The following is a 16,739-nucleotide window of genomic DNA, read 5'->3' on the forward strand; positions in this document are numbered from 1 at the left end:
GTACAACAAACCCTGACAGGTGATATCTGCACTCTATTCACACAACCACTTACCCTTTCGTTGATTGACTAGAGTTCATACCCATACTCTGACCCCACACTTTGCAAGTCACTCCATAAGAGCGTCTGTTAAATGCCTTAATTGTAATTGTCATTTATATAATATAGACAAGTTTAAAATGTGTGTGTGTGAGATGTCTGACCATGTTCTGTCTTTGTAGATGGAGATGTAAACACTCCTGTCTCAGTGCATTCCATGGCTCTCCTGTCACAACACCGGCCGGCTCAGTGGTAACTTCACACTAACAAACGAACCTTAGAACAACATAGATACTTCCTCAGGCAGAGTGTGTGAGAAAACAGACGTCTGATACCGATCACAGTGAGTAAACAACTGAGCTAGGCCATCTTAACACTAACTCACCTTGGCCCCAATAACTTTTAACAATCACTGGGAGACGGTAAATGAGAGGTTGCTTCAGTGACTCTAAATCTACACTGAGGATTCAGAAGCTGTGTTCAACGACAAGACCCGAGACGATTCTTAAAATGTCTTCTAAATCCTAACAGTTTTCTGAGAAACGTATGTTGCTATATCAGTGTTGCTCAAACTTTTTCATGTCAAGGACCCCCAGAATGATATATATTTGGCCGCGGACTCTCATCTCAAAAGATTTTGTTCCAGGGACCCCCAGAAGCAAAGATTTGAGTAAAAAATGTTCGCAATATATAGCCTATTCAAATATTTGCAAAAATGTTCAAGATTTTTTTTTAATAGTAGATCTACAAGTTCATAGTACAAGTTCACGCACTATGAGCTTGTATGTCTACTATTTTTGAATATCCTAAGGGACCAGTCGAAATTTACATAAGGGGGGGCATGGAGGAAATGTATGTGCCCTGATCTAAAATTCCATGACCCTCCCTTTGACAAAAAAAAAAAATCAATGACCCTCCCCAAGTGATTACAAAAAAAAGAGTAACCCTCCCCGCCTAGAAGTGTCACGATATATTGTGTCACGATATAGCCTATCGTGGTATTAAAATGTGATGATAGGTATTGTCATGATGTCATACTGTATCGTAATATTTTTTTAATTGTTTTTTTAATACAAAAAAAACACTTTCTTTTTTTTTGCCGGTGAAAGTTAGGAGTTTTTACTGTATGATATGAAATGTAAAGCTTATCATAATCATAGTAATTATTAATCATGTCCTCCATCATATTCAAGGTATTTTGGAGAGAAATGAAACAGACTCCAGTCAGTCACTTTCAGTTTAAAGCACTGCAGAGGGGAGGTGTTGTGTGTCAGCTGATGCTCGTTGACGCTCGTTAATGTGACATGCATCTGCACTCTCAAATAGGCCTACATCTAATCTAAGATTGTATTATACTGTATCTGGTATTATAGATTTTTTTTAGCTGTTGGAAATAACTAAGGCTGCACTTGGTTGGTAAAGTCCAGATGACAAAAATATGAGGTTTGTGGAATTTATAGTTATGCAGTCTTATATTATATTATATTTGTTATATTAGTGTCTATCTGTCCTCTGAAACAATGGGTTTATAGTTAGTGAGAACTTCACTTCTCCATTAAGCTTGCACAAATGTATTTATTTGTGTGTACAAAGCACTTTGTAATTGTTTCTAACTTGCTTTATAACGTTATTTATAAGATGATGGCCAATGTTGATGATACATGAGAAAAGAACATTAATAATATATCATATCGATATCATGCCCAACATCATGTATCGTATTGTGAAATTCTTGACACCCCTAACCCTCCCCATCAACTACAACATGACATTTAAAACTGATATGTCCAATGTTTTGCTTTCCACATTGATTAGAACATTGCTGTAGTGTAGTCAGTCTTGCTAAATGCACAGTGTATCTGTAGTAGTGGTAGCAGAATGGATAGTGTTCTCATCTTACATGTGGGAAACCCATTGAATCCTGGTCAGATTGAAGAAAGTTGAATATTTGGTAACCAGTAGTTTAAAACTTTTGTCACTCTGCCCTTTTAATTATCAACTACAGTGACTACAACTACACTGTTGCCTACATAAAACAAATTAGGCTATCAATTATGGCCTGATGCTTCTGGTTTTACTTGTGGAGCTAGGCATCTATACACAACTGTCCATATAGATCCACATTAATCAACATGCACAGAATTACTTCAAATGATTATGAATATCCAGTTATAGTAGGCCTATTTATAATGCATCTCTCCAATAACGCCTGTTGAAGTTTTGCTTAATTGTTCAACCACCATCGTTAAGACGCTGAATAGATTTGACTGGGTCGTTCACACTCGCTGTGCGTTGATGGCTTGTTAACGACCGTCATTGATTCTAAATAGACAAGGTGTTACTTGATTTGAATTCTTTGTATCCTTTGAAATGGAGAGGGGTCATTGACCACTGTTCTGCTGTACTAAAAAGGTATATAAAAAACGGACTATTTTATCAATTCAAAATTGCATGACCCTCCCTTGGATTCAAAGTAAAATTAGCTGACCCTCCCTTGGACCAAAATTAGAAAGGCATGACCCTCCCCTATTTTCCTCCATGCCCCCCCTTATGTAAATTTCGACTGGTCCCTAAGTATGAAATAATGTTTAAAGTGGTTACACAGATGCTTTCCTGGTTTTAGTAGGTTACGGTTAGAGCAATTTACTTCATCATTTGATTTCTCTTTTAAAATGTTATGAGGAAACCCAGTGTTAGCCAGAGCTCATGTGGGGTAATTGCTGTATCAGCAGGATGCAAGTAAAAGCAACGAACAAAGATTTCAAAATTCATACTTTAATTGTAAAACACCAAGTTAATAACAAATTAGCAATCTTTCAGCTGCCAGACTTTAAACTGTCACTATTTGTTTATATCACAAGTCAGTTCTATTATTCATCTATGGTTCATAAATACAGATGTATGTATGTAAATGTTTTATTGACACTATTTACTTACTAATGGAAAACAATATGAAATTGACCACGAAAACCTGCTATTCACACTCACAATTACTGTAAACAACCTCTGCATAATCATGTTATTGTACAATTCTGTTCCTCTGTGCCTAAAAGAGTAAAGCGGCACGATCACCGGCATACCAAACGGACCTGAGACTGCAGAGGCCTGCTCACTGCGTGCAAAGGGATTGGCCTTGTTGCCTGGCATCTGCGGGGACTTGATCTGTTTTAAGCTTTTTGAAACGAGATTACAGTAATGCCCTGGATGCTCATGCTCGGTGAACAGGCAACCTCAAGGAGATACTGCTGCACTCACTGCAGTGTGAATGGCAAATAAATAGTGGTGATTTTATACTTTGCAAATATATACAACAAATATTTACAATATATTACATTAAACAATGAGCATAAACCCATGTATTAAAAGATTTGTGGAAGGTACATTATAAAATGTCAAGCATTAATAAACATTAATGCAAAGTGTAGTTGGAAAATTGTTACAGAATGAGCCAACTTGTCATACGATATTATATTTAAGCCAAAGCTATGGCAACATGGAAATTTTGAGGCACTGGTAACATTTCACCTGATATTGTCCGCCTGTTTTTGAGAAAACAAGGTCTATGTTTAATGGATTAGCCAATCACAGGATGGGACAGTTCTGACCACAAAAATTATACAATATATCCAACATGTCTGGTTCCTGTGGTCTTATGTTAACCACGCCGTGGCCTTTCCCAGGCTGCTTGACTATGACCTGGCCATCAGGGGGACCCTCCACCATAGGGTGAACTTTGTTATCCAGCATTTTAAACTCAGCAATGGGCAGCGTTACATTTCTCTCTGCCCAACTTCTGGTTTCCTCAGACTCCTCCTTTGCTTGTGATACACTGTCACCATGTGTACTGCTCTTGCTCATCATGCTCTGCTCATCAACCTGGGCTACCTGTATGTCTGGGTCACTGGCGTGGCGAAGAGAGAAGTAGATACACTTTGATTTGTCTTTGTCCTCTGAATCAGACTTAGTACTGAAAAGGGAGTATGGGGCTTTCTCTTTTGTGTTCTCATCATATGCTTCCTCATCTTCAGGAGGGTTTTCAAAGGCTTTGTTTATTATACTAACTGGCTCTGAGATAGACTTTCTGATCACAGTGTTTTCCCTAACAAGCCATTTCCCTTCATCAGTCGGGACACTTTCACCGGGTCCGACCTGTCCTGCGTGCAACGAGATGCATCGCGGCGCTTCGCCAAGTGAGCCCAGTGTAGTGGTGGAACTGAGGTAAGTCAAATCAGCCATTACTTTGGAGAAAATGCTTGAACTTTCTTTCTTTTCTTTCTGTGCAGAGGACGGCCTTTCAACATCAGCATCATTAGTGTTGGTGTCTTTCTTGCCATAAAGCCTCTCGATCGTCCGCCTCACCAAGCCTTTGGCGATTGATTTCCTGGATGAGTCGTCTTCGCCACTGGATAGCTCACTTGATTGAGATTGATAACCGCCGCTGTCTGAAGTCTCTGTTCTGTAATCTGACAGCTCGGAGGTATTCGGGCTTGGGAATCTCCTTTGACCATACTGAATGTCTCCAACACTTTTTGCCATGAACATCTCCTTTATGGACTGGACCTTCCTGCCCTCTGGCTCTCTGGTTATGACACCACCGCAGTCATAGCTAAAAGATAACGAAGACTGCAGCGCTGCTCCGGTGCAGAGGACCGTCTGGGGTGGTGCGAATGTTTCCTTTAAGCATTCGACATCTGAAATCACGGTCGCTTTTGTCGAGTGTCTGGCCTTTAAAACCGGAGTTGCATTTTTTTGCTGGCTCGAGTCAGCCACCTGTTTTTCCAACTCACTTATCCTCTTTGCCACAGATTGCAATTTTTCCTCAGATTTACATTTTGGCTCTTCCTCCACCTCACGTTTTCCGTTCTTTTTGGATAGGCTTTCCCTTGCACGACTTTCCTGAGGAGCTGCGTGGTTCTCCTCTATGTACTGTTCCAGACTAGCATCCTCTTCCTCTGAACTTGACTCCTTATCCTCATAGCTTAATTGATCCTGAGCTGAGGTACGTTGTTCATCTTCTGCTTTGGTGTGTTCTACCTCTTCTGTTCTACTTCTGTGGTCGTTCCCACTGTCTTCGTCAACATCAGAATCGTGATACATCTTTGAAGTGCTTATGAAATTGTTGTTGTCTTTTATTATATCACGGTTTTGCATCCCATTTCTACCTGTCACTGCACTTTCCCTTTGAGAAGTCTGCTCCACACAATTGTGTGTATCAGCGTGGTCCAAGCAGTCAGCATGATGTTCCTCCAAGCTATCATGGTCTGCCTCTGACAAACTCTCCTCAATAATAACATTTAGCTCCTTGTTTTCAAAGTGGTGTTCCTCTTCATCTGAGGCAGACACCTGCTTAACGTCTCTTTCTTTTCTAGGTGAGGCATCTAGTTTGCTGAGCTGCTGCTCTGGACATTTATTGTCTGGTTCCTCTCCTTCTGAAGTGGACCGCCCTCCCACATCTAGACTACAACCGCTTTCTTCACTGCTGACATTTAGTCCCATGCAGTTGTTGATGCTTGTTTTTTTCTCTCCTCCTTCAGCTCCATGTTGTGTGTCATGCTGACCTTCAGGAATAGAGGAGTCATCCTCATTGCTAACCGGCGGCAGGTCTTTACTGTCATCCTCTAGTTCCAACTCTGAACTAGACTGCTGATTTATGCTGGAATTAGATATACTTTTATCCTGGGAGCGGTGATGAGTTGACACTGAGGTATTTCTTGTTAGTGGAGCCCTCTCCAGTGAAGGACTCCTGGATGCTTGTTTTAGACTACAACCGCTTTCTTCACTGCTGACATTTAGTCCAATGCAGTTGTTGATGCTTGTTTTTCTCTCTCCTTCTTCAGCTCCATGTTGTGTGTCATGCTGACCTTCAGGAATAGAGGAGTCATCCTCATTGCTAACCGGCGGCAGGTCTTTACTGTCATCCTCTAGTTCCAACTCTGAACTAGACTGCTGCTTGATGCTGGAATTAGATACGTCTTCAGCCCCGAACCTGTCCCGTTCAAGGCTTTCCTCACTGCTCTCTTTAGAACTTGTCCACCCATTTATTTCTGTGGTTTCTCTTGGTTTGAGCTCTTTTTCACTGTCCACCTCACTGGGTGACTGCGTGTCCTCGACCTTTGCCCTTACGTCTTTGTCATCCAGAGAGCCGGTTGACCTCGTGAGAGGCTGCTCTTCTTCAGATGTATGTTTGTCTTTCAGGTCAGCTTTGTCCTCACTTGTCTCTTCCTCTTCATATTCACATTCCCTCTGTATGGTTGTCTGGTCAGCATCATGTACCTCATCTTGTGCATCTTGTGAATCATTTTCTTCATTTTGATCGAGCTCGCTATCGTTAACAGCTTCTTCTGTATGGTAGAAGTCTAAATCGACTTTTTCAATTGTTTTGGTGGCCAGCTTTCCTTCATCATCACTCTCAGTTCTTATGTCCTCAGGCATAGCAGCCAGTTCCTTCTTGAGCTCGTCAGCTTTGTCCTCACTTGTCTCTTCCTCTTCATATTCACATTCCCTCTGTATGGTTGTCTGGTCAGCATCATGTACCTCATCTTGTGCATCTTGTGAATTATTTTCTTCATTTTGATCGAGCTCGCTATCGTTAACAGCTTCTTCTGTATGGTAGAAGTCTAAATTGACTTTTTCAATTGTTTTGGTGGCCAGCTTTCCTTCATCATCACTCTCAGTTCTTATGTCCTCAGGCATAGCAGCCAGTTCCTTCTTGAGCTCGTCAGGTATGTCAAGTTCATTGATTATCTCATCAATAACATTTTCGTCTGCATTGCAGTTATCCACAGGGCTTGACACAATCGAACGCCCATGCTCTGAATTATTTGGTGTAGGGGTACGACTCTTGTATTCCTCACTGAGTTGCTTAAAACCCTTCCAGCCTTGCAGGAGTTGTTTTGAAGTTGACTTTTGCAAGTCTGACAGATTCGTTTTCAGCTCCTGGGCATCCTCAATGTTTGCAAGTTCTTTAAGAGAATAGATCATTTTCAGAGCCTCAGCACAGCTTACATCGTTTGCATTAATTTTAAGTGTTGTGTTTGTGTTTAAGTTTGAAATCCCTTCTTTCAAAGTCATAACAGACAGAAAAGCCAAGAGAGCTTTTGTTGATGAGCCAAAGGTTGAGGCCACATGACCGGAAAAGTCAGGCATACTGTTGGACTTCTCCAGACACGATGGATGTTTATTCTGTGTGATTTGCCTAATTGATTTGATTGAGTAGCAGAGCTTTTCAAGCACAGGTTCAATGTTTGGCTGGCTTGCCAGATGTAATGGCTGTGGCATCACTTGAGTTTCTACCGTCAATTTCTCTTGTATTGCTTTTTCTTCATTGATCGTGGTCTGCCCATTTTCATCTTTTAAGATATTCAGAGGCATGGAAGTTGATTTTTCCGACTGTGGTTCTTTGTGTTTTTGTAGTGAGGATGAACTTTTCAGTGACTGTTTTTTCTGCTCTGATGCATTGTCAAGCGATGTATTTCTTGACAATAGCTTCTTTTTTGACTTGAGCTTTGGTGACAGCACTTCCAGTGACTGAGAATATGGAGAGAGTCTCTTTTGCAAAAGATCTTTACTGGGTAACAGCTTTTTCTCTGTGGAGGGGCTGCTATTTGTTGTGTGTGTCTTTTTTGTAGTCAGGCTCGGTGACATACTTTTATCCTGGGAGCGGTGATGAGTTGACACTGAGGTATTTCTTGTTAGTGGAGCCCTTTCCAGTGAAGGACTCCTGGATGCTTGTTTTTTTTTAATAAGAAGATCATTTGGAAGTTCTGACTTCTCAGTTGAGGCTCTGCTGCTATTTTCCTGTTTGACCTTTTTAGCCAGGAGTTTAGGTGAAGATGACATTTTTTGAAGGGAGAGTTGAGAGGGTGTTGGAATTGCTATAGTCTCTGTAAGTGGATGATTAGTTGGGGTTGGGTCCTCCTCATCTGACGATAGGCTTGCAGATGAAGCTCTCTGATCAGATATTAAACTAGTTGGCGATGCAGACACGCAATATGAAGGACTACTCGGAGGTATGGCCAAATCACCATTTGATTTTGATGTCTTTTCTAGCAAGTCTTTGCTTGGCTGTTCTGTGCTATTCAACACCGGGCAGTTTGATGTCATTGTGTGTTCAATTGCGATCTCAACGGGAGCGGATGCTGTCGCTTCCAAAGCAGCATCGCTGGTTAACGCAGATTTTTCAAGTGAAGCCTTTCTGAGAGACATTTTTCTCTCAAAAGACAGATTACTGACCAGCCGTGCCTTTCTCACAGATGGATTTCTGGATAAAGGGCTGTCTGTCATAGTGGGAGGACTTGGTGTCTTTTCCAAGGTGCAGTCTGGAGGTGATGAAGGCGGGTCAGACGTGGGACTGATAGACACAGGTCTAACATCCTCTGGCCCCTCTGGACTACTCAGTGATGACTCCATGTATAATGGAGTACTGGGCACTGAGGAGGCCTCATCATCAGTGTTTGATTGCTCCGGTTTTTCCACAGGGCTTTCAGTCGTCTTTTGAACTGAGGTTTCTTTAGGCGTTGATTTATTTTCCACTTGACTGTCTGAAAGCGCCATTGTTGGGGTCTCGGGGGATGAGGACTTCTCTTCCAAAGAATTATTATTAGATGATGGTAAGCAATTGTAGACTGCTGTTTTCACTGAGGTGTCAGTATTAATTTGCTGAGGGAGTGATGAAGTTTCCTCCAGCGTTGGACTTGATAATACTTGTTTGTTTTCAAAGGACTGGATTCTCTGTTTCACATTGCATTTAAGTAAAGCATCTGGCGATGGGATAGTTTCTAAAGTTTGTTCAGCCTTTGCATTGATCATGTCACAATTAATCTCTGGCTCATTGGAAATACCAATCTCTGTTCTGCTCACGTGTGTTGTTTGAGTTTCTTCATTTGGGTAGACAGTAGGGTCAGGGTGGGCCTTCTCCAACCAGTGTTCAACATATTCATTAATAACAGAACTGGAGGAGTTGAACGCAGGCAGTGACATGCATTCACTGATGTCCTCTCTGTTATTCTTTCTCTCCCGATGCATTGATTTCTGACGTTCTAGTTTCCCCCTTGATGGGCTTTGTTCAGTGGGAGACACATCTAACATGTTCTTTTCAAAAGACATGTCCACGCCTTTCTTGTCTTTCACTGGTGATAATATGTTCTGGCCTTTAATCGTATATTTCAATGTGTCACCAACAGTGAATGTCGACTCTGAGCTCTTTGTGTGAACTCCGCTGTCCTCCTGTTTTTGTAGTGGATGTTTATTCTTGTCAGCACTTTTGACATGCTTAGGTTTTTGTCCATAAATTCCTTTTATGAAGCCTGCACTGGAAAATGGTTTGACCTTTCTGTTGTTCTCTAATTCATCTGCCTTATTTAACTTTGCTCTCTTCCCTGTCGATGCAATCCTCCGAACTTGCTTCATGATTCCTTTGGGCTTTGGGGTCATTTTCTTAGCTTTATTGGCTACTCTTTGCTGGGAATTTTCTTTGCTCGACTGTGACTGTAACTGAAACTGAAACAAAGCTCCGCCTTTAGCTGGTTTGGGCAAGACTTGTTTTTGTCCTCTGTCTTTTGTCGACGGTGCACAGTCCACTCCGGTACTCTCCGGTGGCACTGGGAAATCAGACGTCGGCGAAACGTTGTCAGCCCTCCAGAGGCCGATAGACTCTGAAGCTGTGGAGGGTCTCCCGAGCTCAGCTTCAAAATGATTACCAGAGGAACACCGTGCCGCGTCTGAGGTGGCCGGTCGCCCGCAAAGAAACTCAGACATGGATAAGCCCTGTGCACCGAAGTGGCTATTTGCAAGATAATTGTCCTGGCACGCCTGCTGTTCGTATATGTGTAAGACAGTCTCTGTAACCTCCTCTCCGCTGTTTTGAACCTGTAGAATCTCAGTCATTGATGATTTGAAGGTGGATTGGTGTCTGCCATCCACAGAGTTGATCCTTCTTGGTTTGGGCACTGGCCTGGTGCTGCTCTGTTTGACAACGCAGTACTGCTCTGTCAACTCCCCGTCCTGTGTCTGTTCCGTGCAGGAGTATGAGCCCACCATGCCCTCTTGAACTCCCTCCGGTGTCACCGATTTAATGCTCTCCACAGAGGTCCGCTCCTGCCTGAATCCCCGGGGACCTGGGGTAGCCGCTCGCTTAGGGGATGACGTATCTGTCTCTGCTTTCATGTTATCCTCTTTATTCTCATCCTCGCTGGGAATTCCATTTTCTAGTAACAGTGGCTCGTCTGTGGACATGTTTTGTGATGCCAGTGGGTTGGACTCCGGCGAGTTCCTCTCCTCCTTGGTCTCTGGCTCAGGCAAGCTGTTTACGGTGAGCTGATTGGCCACACTGGACCGGGTCAGGGTGGTTGTCCAGTGGACAGTTTCCTCTTCTTTCACGGTCAGGCGCACTCTCATCTCCACCGTCATGCTTCCGTCCTGGTTCACCCGGAAGGACTTCTCGATGTCGTCGTCCATGGGCGGGCAACCTTCCTCCTGCCCCTCGTCCCTGTCCTCGAAACGGGGCTCCCCCTCCGTCTCCGCGAGAGACTCCAGCATGTGACCCGTCTCCAGCTCGACAGAGCCCGTTGCGTGGCTGGGAAAGTCACACGAGCTCCCCATGGAGTTCCGTATCTGGTTCAAAACGTATCGCTCAGAGGAGTGGGAGAAATTCCTCGATTTAGAGGTGTTCATCATGGACTTCTTTTTACCTTTTTAGAGTCGAATAAAACGTAAGGTAAATGTCCCAGAATTTGTGAGGATAATCCAGTCGGAGAGAATATCCAAGATGGATGATAAGGGAAAAAAGAAGAGAAGGAGAAAATGTTAGACAAGACATTAGATTAGCAGAACAAAGAAGCACTATCCACTGTTCATAATGCACTATACAATAGCTGCCAGTGAGAGAGAGTGCATGTAGATAATCTGCGGTATTATGAAGGATACTACCGCCTCAGCACTTTCTCCCTGTTCATCCCATGAGCTAGTAGATTATTGCTCGCACTATCTCACCACACACCTCATCTGCATGCAGGTTTATTGGACTGAAGTATTGAGTACAATCAGTGGTGGTAAAAGTGCTCAAATCTTTTACTTACATAAAAGTATCAATACCGCAATGTAGAATTACTCTGTCACACTCACAAGTAGTCCAGAATTCCACATTTTCTTGAGTAAAGTATTGGCATAAAAATATACTTAAAGGTAGGGTAAGTGATTTTCTTTGGTTAAAATAAGTGTTAAATAGCTCTATATTCTGATAGTACTCATTGCTATAGAGTGTTTGTTCAGTAAAAGGAGTCTCCTTGTCTCTCCAGCTCTTTATAAAACAGAAAATGCATTTTCGTTTCAGTTTCATTTCCAATTTTATCCAATCAGGATAGAGAACTCAATCAGGATATAGATTAAACAAGTGAAATTGGAAGTGATGACACTAAGAAATGAGCAGGCAAAATTTGAACTGGAACACTATAAAAATGAAGCTTAAAAATTGGTACTTTCTCCTGATTGGCTGAGATTTTGACAACTACCGCAAAATGTATTTTCTGTTTATCAAAGAGCTGGAGAGACGGGGAGACTCCTGTTACTGAACAAACACTCTATAGCAATGATTACTATCAGAATATAGTGCTTTAACCTTTTAACACAATACTTTTTGTTTTAACCAAAAAATATCACTTACCCTACCTTTAAAGTACAAAAAGTAAAAAGTACCCATTAGGCAGAATGTCCCATTTCACAGGTTTCAAATGTATACAAATCTTTTGTAGATCGGATATGTTTAAATAGCCAAAGTGTAATGTTTTGTAACAATAATAAGAATCTATAAAGTAAAACTAAAGTTTTATAATAATTGTAGTGGAGTAAAACATACAATATTTGTCTCTAAGATGTAGTGGAGTAGAAGTAAAACTATAAAAAATTGGAAATACTCTAGTAAAGTTAAAGTACCTCAGAATTGTACTGTAATACAGTACTTTACACCACTGAGTACAACAATGACATAAATTGATAGCAGCATGGGATATGGGATAATACAAACATTGAAATAGACTTACGGTGCATTGCTCTTATTCTTCTAGGTCCTATTTGGTTGGTGGGCAGCCATGTTGGAACAGGGGACTTCTGTGCATTGTAGTTGCTAGCCTTGAAAGGCTCCCTGCCTGCAGCCACGACAGTTCCAGAGCACAATATCAAAGCTGGAAGGCCATCCACCTGTAGGAGACAGAAAGAAAGGTGGGTTCACTTTAGGTAGCTACAAGAGGAAAATATTTATTATAATAATACATTAAAAAAGAGATAGATTGTCCTTAGATGTAGGTATGCACCTTTTTGCTTAAACTAAGTAAACTAAGTAAAACACTAAGTGACTAAGTAAAACAGGAGGGAATCAATTGAATGAGAACCCACTTCCTCAGGCCCTAAGGTGCAGCCAGGCCTATCCCAGAATGCAGACCAGGGCTACTGTAGAATGAGATATCCCAGCGTATCACTTCTCCTTTGTTATAAATGACATTTTATTTACTCTACATGAAGATGGCAGTATAGGTGTCATTGAATACAAGAAAACTGGGCACTGTTTTGATGTGAATGTATCTTTCCAAATGTATTTTGAGCTGAGAAAAAAATCCTGTCTGTCTAGGTTATACACAGAATCTTGCGTTTTAGGAACCATCTAGGGCAAAATGCATCTGCTGAAATGTAAATGTTGGTTCTCCCCCCAAAACAGGATGTGTTCTGTCAAGTGCCCAGTTCTCCAGTTATACCCAGGTAATTACAGCGGTATTGCGGCCTAATGAAAACCTTTAGATATCACTGGGCACACACAGACACAAATAAATCGTGCCAACCTTGATTCTCTGAAATAAATAGCAGATTACACAAACCATAATCTAAACACCGACTATGAGGCGAGAGTGACTATTCCCAAAATGTACAAACTCGAGGTGCGTTTTCTCTATTACGTCGAATTATTCTCCAGCATTTTTGGGGGAGCAGTACAGGAACTAGGTGTATTGCCTTGTTGGGAGTTTGATGTAGGCTATCAGTTGAACCATTTGATAGTCCAAGTGAAACCTGTGGCGCAAGAGTGCAAACAAGGAGAAAACAAAAAGATGGCAGATGAATCTATACCCGCTTCAATGGTTAGACATTCTCCAGTGGCGTTTTCGTGGTAGTGATGGATAGATTGACTGAAATTGATTACCAGTCATATAATGGCGTAAAACACTCGTTTATTTTCCTGTAGGCCTATGTATTTATCCAACCTTTCTGCAACTTGTGCTCCTGTTCAGTCAGTGTCCAGTGTATCCAGTGTTGAGACTGAGAGTGACGTAATAACTGACATCATTACTGACTTGCTGCACAGACATCAAAAAGAAGACACCCATAGAAAGGTAGGTAGGTATCTACCCAGTTTCCTTTGTGCTGCTGCCTGACATTGTCTGTAGCCTATAATAGGATATAGCCTATTACATGGAATTAGATTATTGCTCATATCAGGGCGAGGCCTAACACCTCTGCCTACCAGCCACCCCCCCCCCCCGCGCGCTCTCGCTCTATCTCTCTCTCTCTCTCTCTCTCTCTCTCTCTCTCTTTCTCTCACACACAACTTTCTCAGTCAGTGATTAAGAGTATGTGAGTGATACTGCATGCTCAAAGAAAGCATTTTCCTTATATTTTAGAACATGATTTCCTATACATAAACCATCCATTGCAAAACATATTACTTCAGCTTATGTCTACGTGTGTGTGAGTGTGAGTGTGAGTGTGTGTGTGTGTGTGTGTGTGTGTGTGTGTGTGTGTGTGTGTGTGTGTGTGTGTGTGTGTAGTCCGTCATTTAGTGAGAATGAAAAGACCAATGTTATCATTTTGTTTGTGTTGCAAGGTTATCCTTTCTTCATACTCTGATCGTTACTCGGCCCTTTCAATATATGCCTGACATAGGCCTAGTGGAAATCGGTGGCGAGTTCATATTTATAGGAGCTTCTGCTAAATGGTTACATTGTAATTCATAACGAGAACTGAGTCAGAAATGGCTGCAACGTGACAAACTTACACGTCTGCCGTCGGGCGTGTACAGTTTGACCACATGGAACTGCATCATCTGGGACACGTAATCCAGGAGAGAGTCGAAGGTGGGCGTGGTCTTCCTCTGAAGCATCACCGTGTGTCTCAAAGTGGGGTCACCGTTGCGGAAGACCGTCAGCCTCTTTGGCGTGCGGACGACCACAGGCTCTTGTTTGCGTTTGCGCCTCTGTCTGCTGCGCGTGGCGGCCCGGACAGGGCGCGGCCTGGCCAGCTGCACGGCCTCGCGGCGTGCGCTGATGGGCCTGGCGTGGTACCACGGCGCCAGCTTCTTGTTGGCCAACGCCAGGTTGATGGGTTTGACCTTGCGGCTGTCGGAGCAGATGTAGCACTTGCCGTCCTCCAGCTCGTCCAAGGTGTGCACCGCGTGGACCCCCCGGGGCGTGGTGATGTTCCTCACGCCGAACGGCAGGGGGACCTTCTTGGACAGGCTGTCCAGGAGGGCGTCGAAGGACTTGAAGGTGCGGCTGTTGATGACCATGCGCAGCCCGCTGAACTGAGGGTCCCCGCTCTTGTAGAAGCAGATGCGCTTGGTGGGAAGGGGGTCGATGAGGTTGGGGTGGCGCGAGGTGGCGCCGCTCCCCAACGACTGGTCCCTCGGGACCTTCCGAGACCCCATCTCGTTCATTATAGCTGGTGGGCTGTCAGAGAGGAGACACAGTGCAGGCTTATAGTTTTATAGTTTTTATTATATTTTGACACTTGCTTTGGCAATGTAAACGTATGTTTTCTCATGCCAATAAAGCTCCTGGAATTGAATTGAATTGAATATAGTAGCCTACATATCCATGGCTTAAAGTTCTCAGTCGCCACGACTGATTTCAGTCATTTGGATTCCATAGAAGCCATGCATGTCTTCTATGGAACCATGCTGCACATGTCTAGCTTGTAGATCGGCTATTTTCGCTCATTATTTTAAGATTAGAGCTTTTGAAGTGATCAAACTAGCAATATGTTCAGAAGCATCTCCCATAAAATCTTAATAGTCTCGGATATTTCATATAAAAGCAAATGTTAAAGCCTCAGTCTGTGATTTCTTCACCTGGTTGGCAGTGTAATATAATATATTCGGCAGGGAAGTGATTAAGGATAAATAAGCAGGGACGTTGTTGGTCACTCTGCTTGTTAAACAGTTTTTTTCATCAGCATGTTCTGTCCTGGTGTTTAGAGTTTTTAGAAGCATTTTCACAACATTATACTGTAACACTTAGAGATTTTGGAACATCTATAGTGACTGTTTCCAGAACTAAACCTGTTAACTTTCATATTAAGTGCCTAAAATCTGATAATTTCAGGGTTATAATTTGTTTACTTTTAATTATATAAAGAAAATAAGGTCTTGAATAAAAAAAACACTATTTTAAATGTACAGCTCATAGCTTAAGTCAAATGACTTATGTCAGTTAGTGAAACTTTAATAAAATACATTTAATTTATATAGCCTCTTTTATATAGAATGTCACTAGGGCAGATACATTATGTTTAAAAATGTACGTTGTGGATGCAATATAGGACTTTTCTGTTACACTGACGACTGACGAGGTCACCATACAAGAAAGAACTTAAAATCCTTGCTGGTTGGCATATTAGTAAACAGCCTAGGTGACATCTTGAGAACATATGCTGTTTACTGCTACCATCAGTTTAAAGGGCCACAGGTGACTTGTTCACTTAATTGATTAGCTGGCTTTGAGTAAACAGAATAGCACAACAACAGATTTACACAGACTATGATAATGAAAAGCTTTAATAAAATGATATATTGTTAGAAATACTAAATAGGGAAATGTATTCAAAAAATAGTATTAGCGATTAGAAGAGTGTTTGACATGATAATCTCAGTATGGAATAGCATATATTATACAGTAAGGATAGCAATATTGTATAAACCAAAAAATAAAATATGTAAATCTATATATTGTAAGAGCTGTTTAAAAATAATTGTAATTTTAATATTGTGTCAACATTGTTTTTTTTAAAGTGAATAGCACAATATATCATCATGTATAGAGAAGAAAATAAATTATTAAATTAATAAATGATATGTATTCATTTAGTTTTCATGTACTTTTAGTTATTTTTCATTATAGAAATTTGATTTACATAAATGAAAGTGTTTTGTCACTAAACTTAAGTGCATAATTAGAATCATTTTTGTAATTCAGACTCCACTAGCCCGTAGCACTTGCCCTAGCCTTGACGACCTTGCAGGCTTATGCAAAGGTAATTCAGTTGGCACATTTTGTAGACAGATGCCAGGTTAATTTGTTGACCTGGCATCCTTTTGTGTGTATAGTATAGTATAGTTTCAATGTACAGATTTATATTGTATTCATTATATTATACTGTTTAGACTGATCATAGGGTATTGGTTTACCTATGATCCTAGATGACTATTTCTTTGCATTTGATGTAATACCTTGTGTTTCCCTTGCTTAAATCGCTCTGGATTAAGAGTGTCTGCTAAATGCCTAAATTGTAAATTATTACAATTAGTATTGCAAAACAATCTTAGACTTTATGCCTGTGCAGCCCATATACAGTAAGCCTTGAGGAGCAATGCTTGGCTAGTCATTGAACTGGACAACATTAGTAAACAATAACCTTGCTGAATCGGTTCAATAACAACCAGCCATA

This window comes from Gymnoscopelus braueri (genome assembly GCF_963280865.1).
Source record: "Gymnoscopelus braueri genome assembly, chromosome: 21".
Lineage (NCBI taxonomy): Eukaryota > Metazoa > Chordata > Actinopteri > Myctophiformes > Myctophidae > Gymnoscopelus > Gymnoscopelus braueri.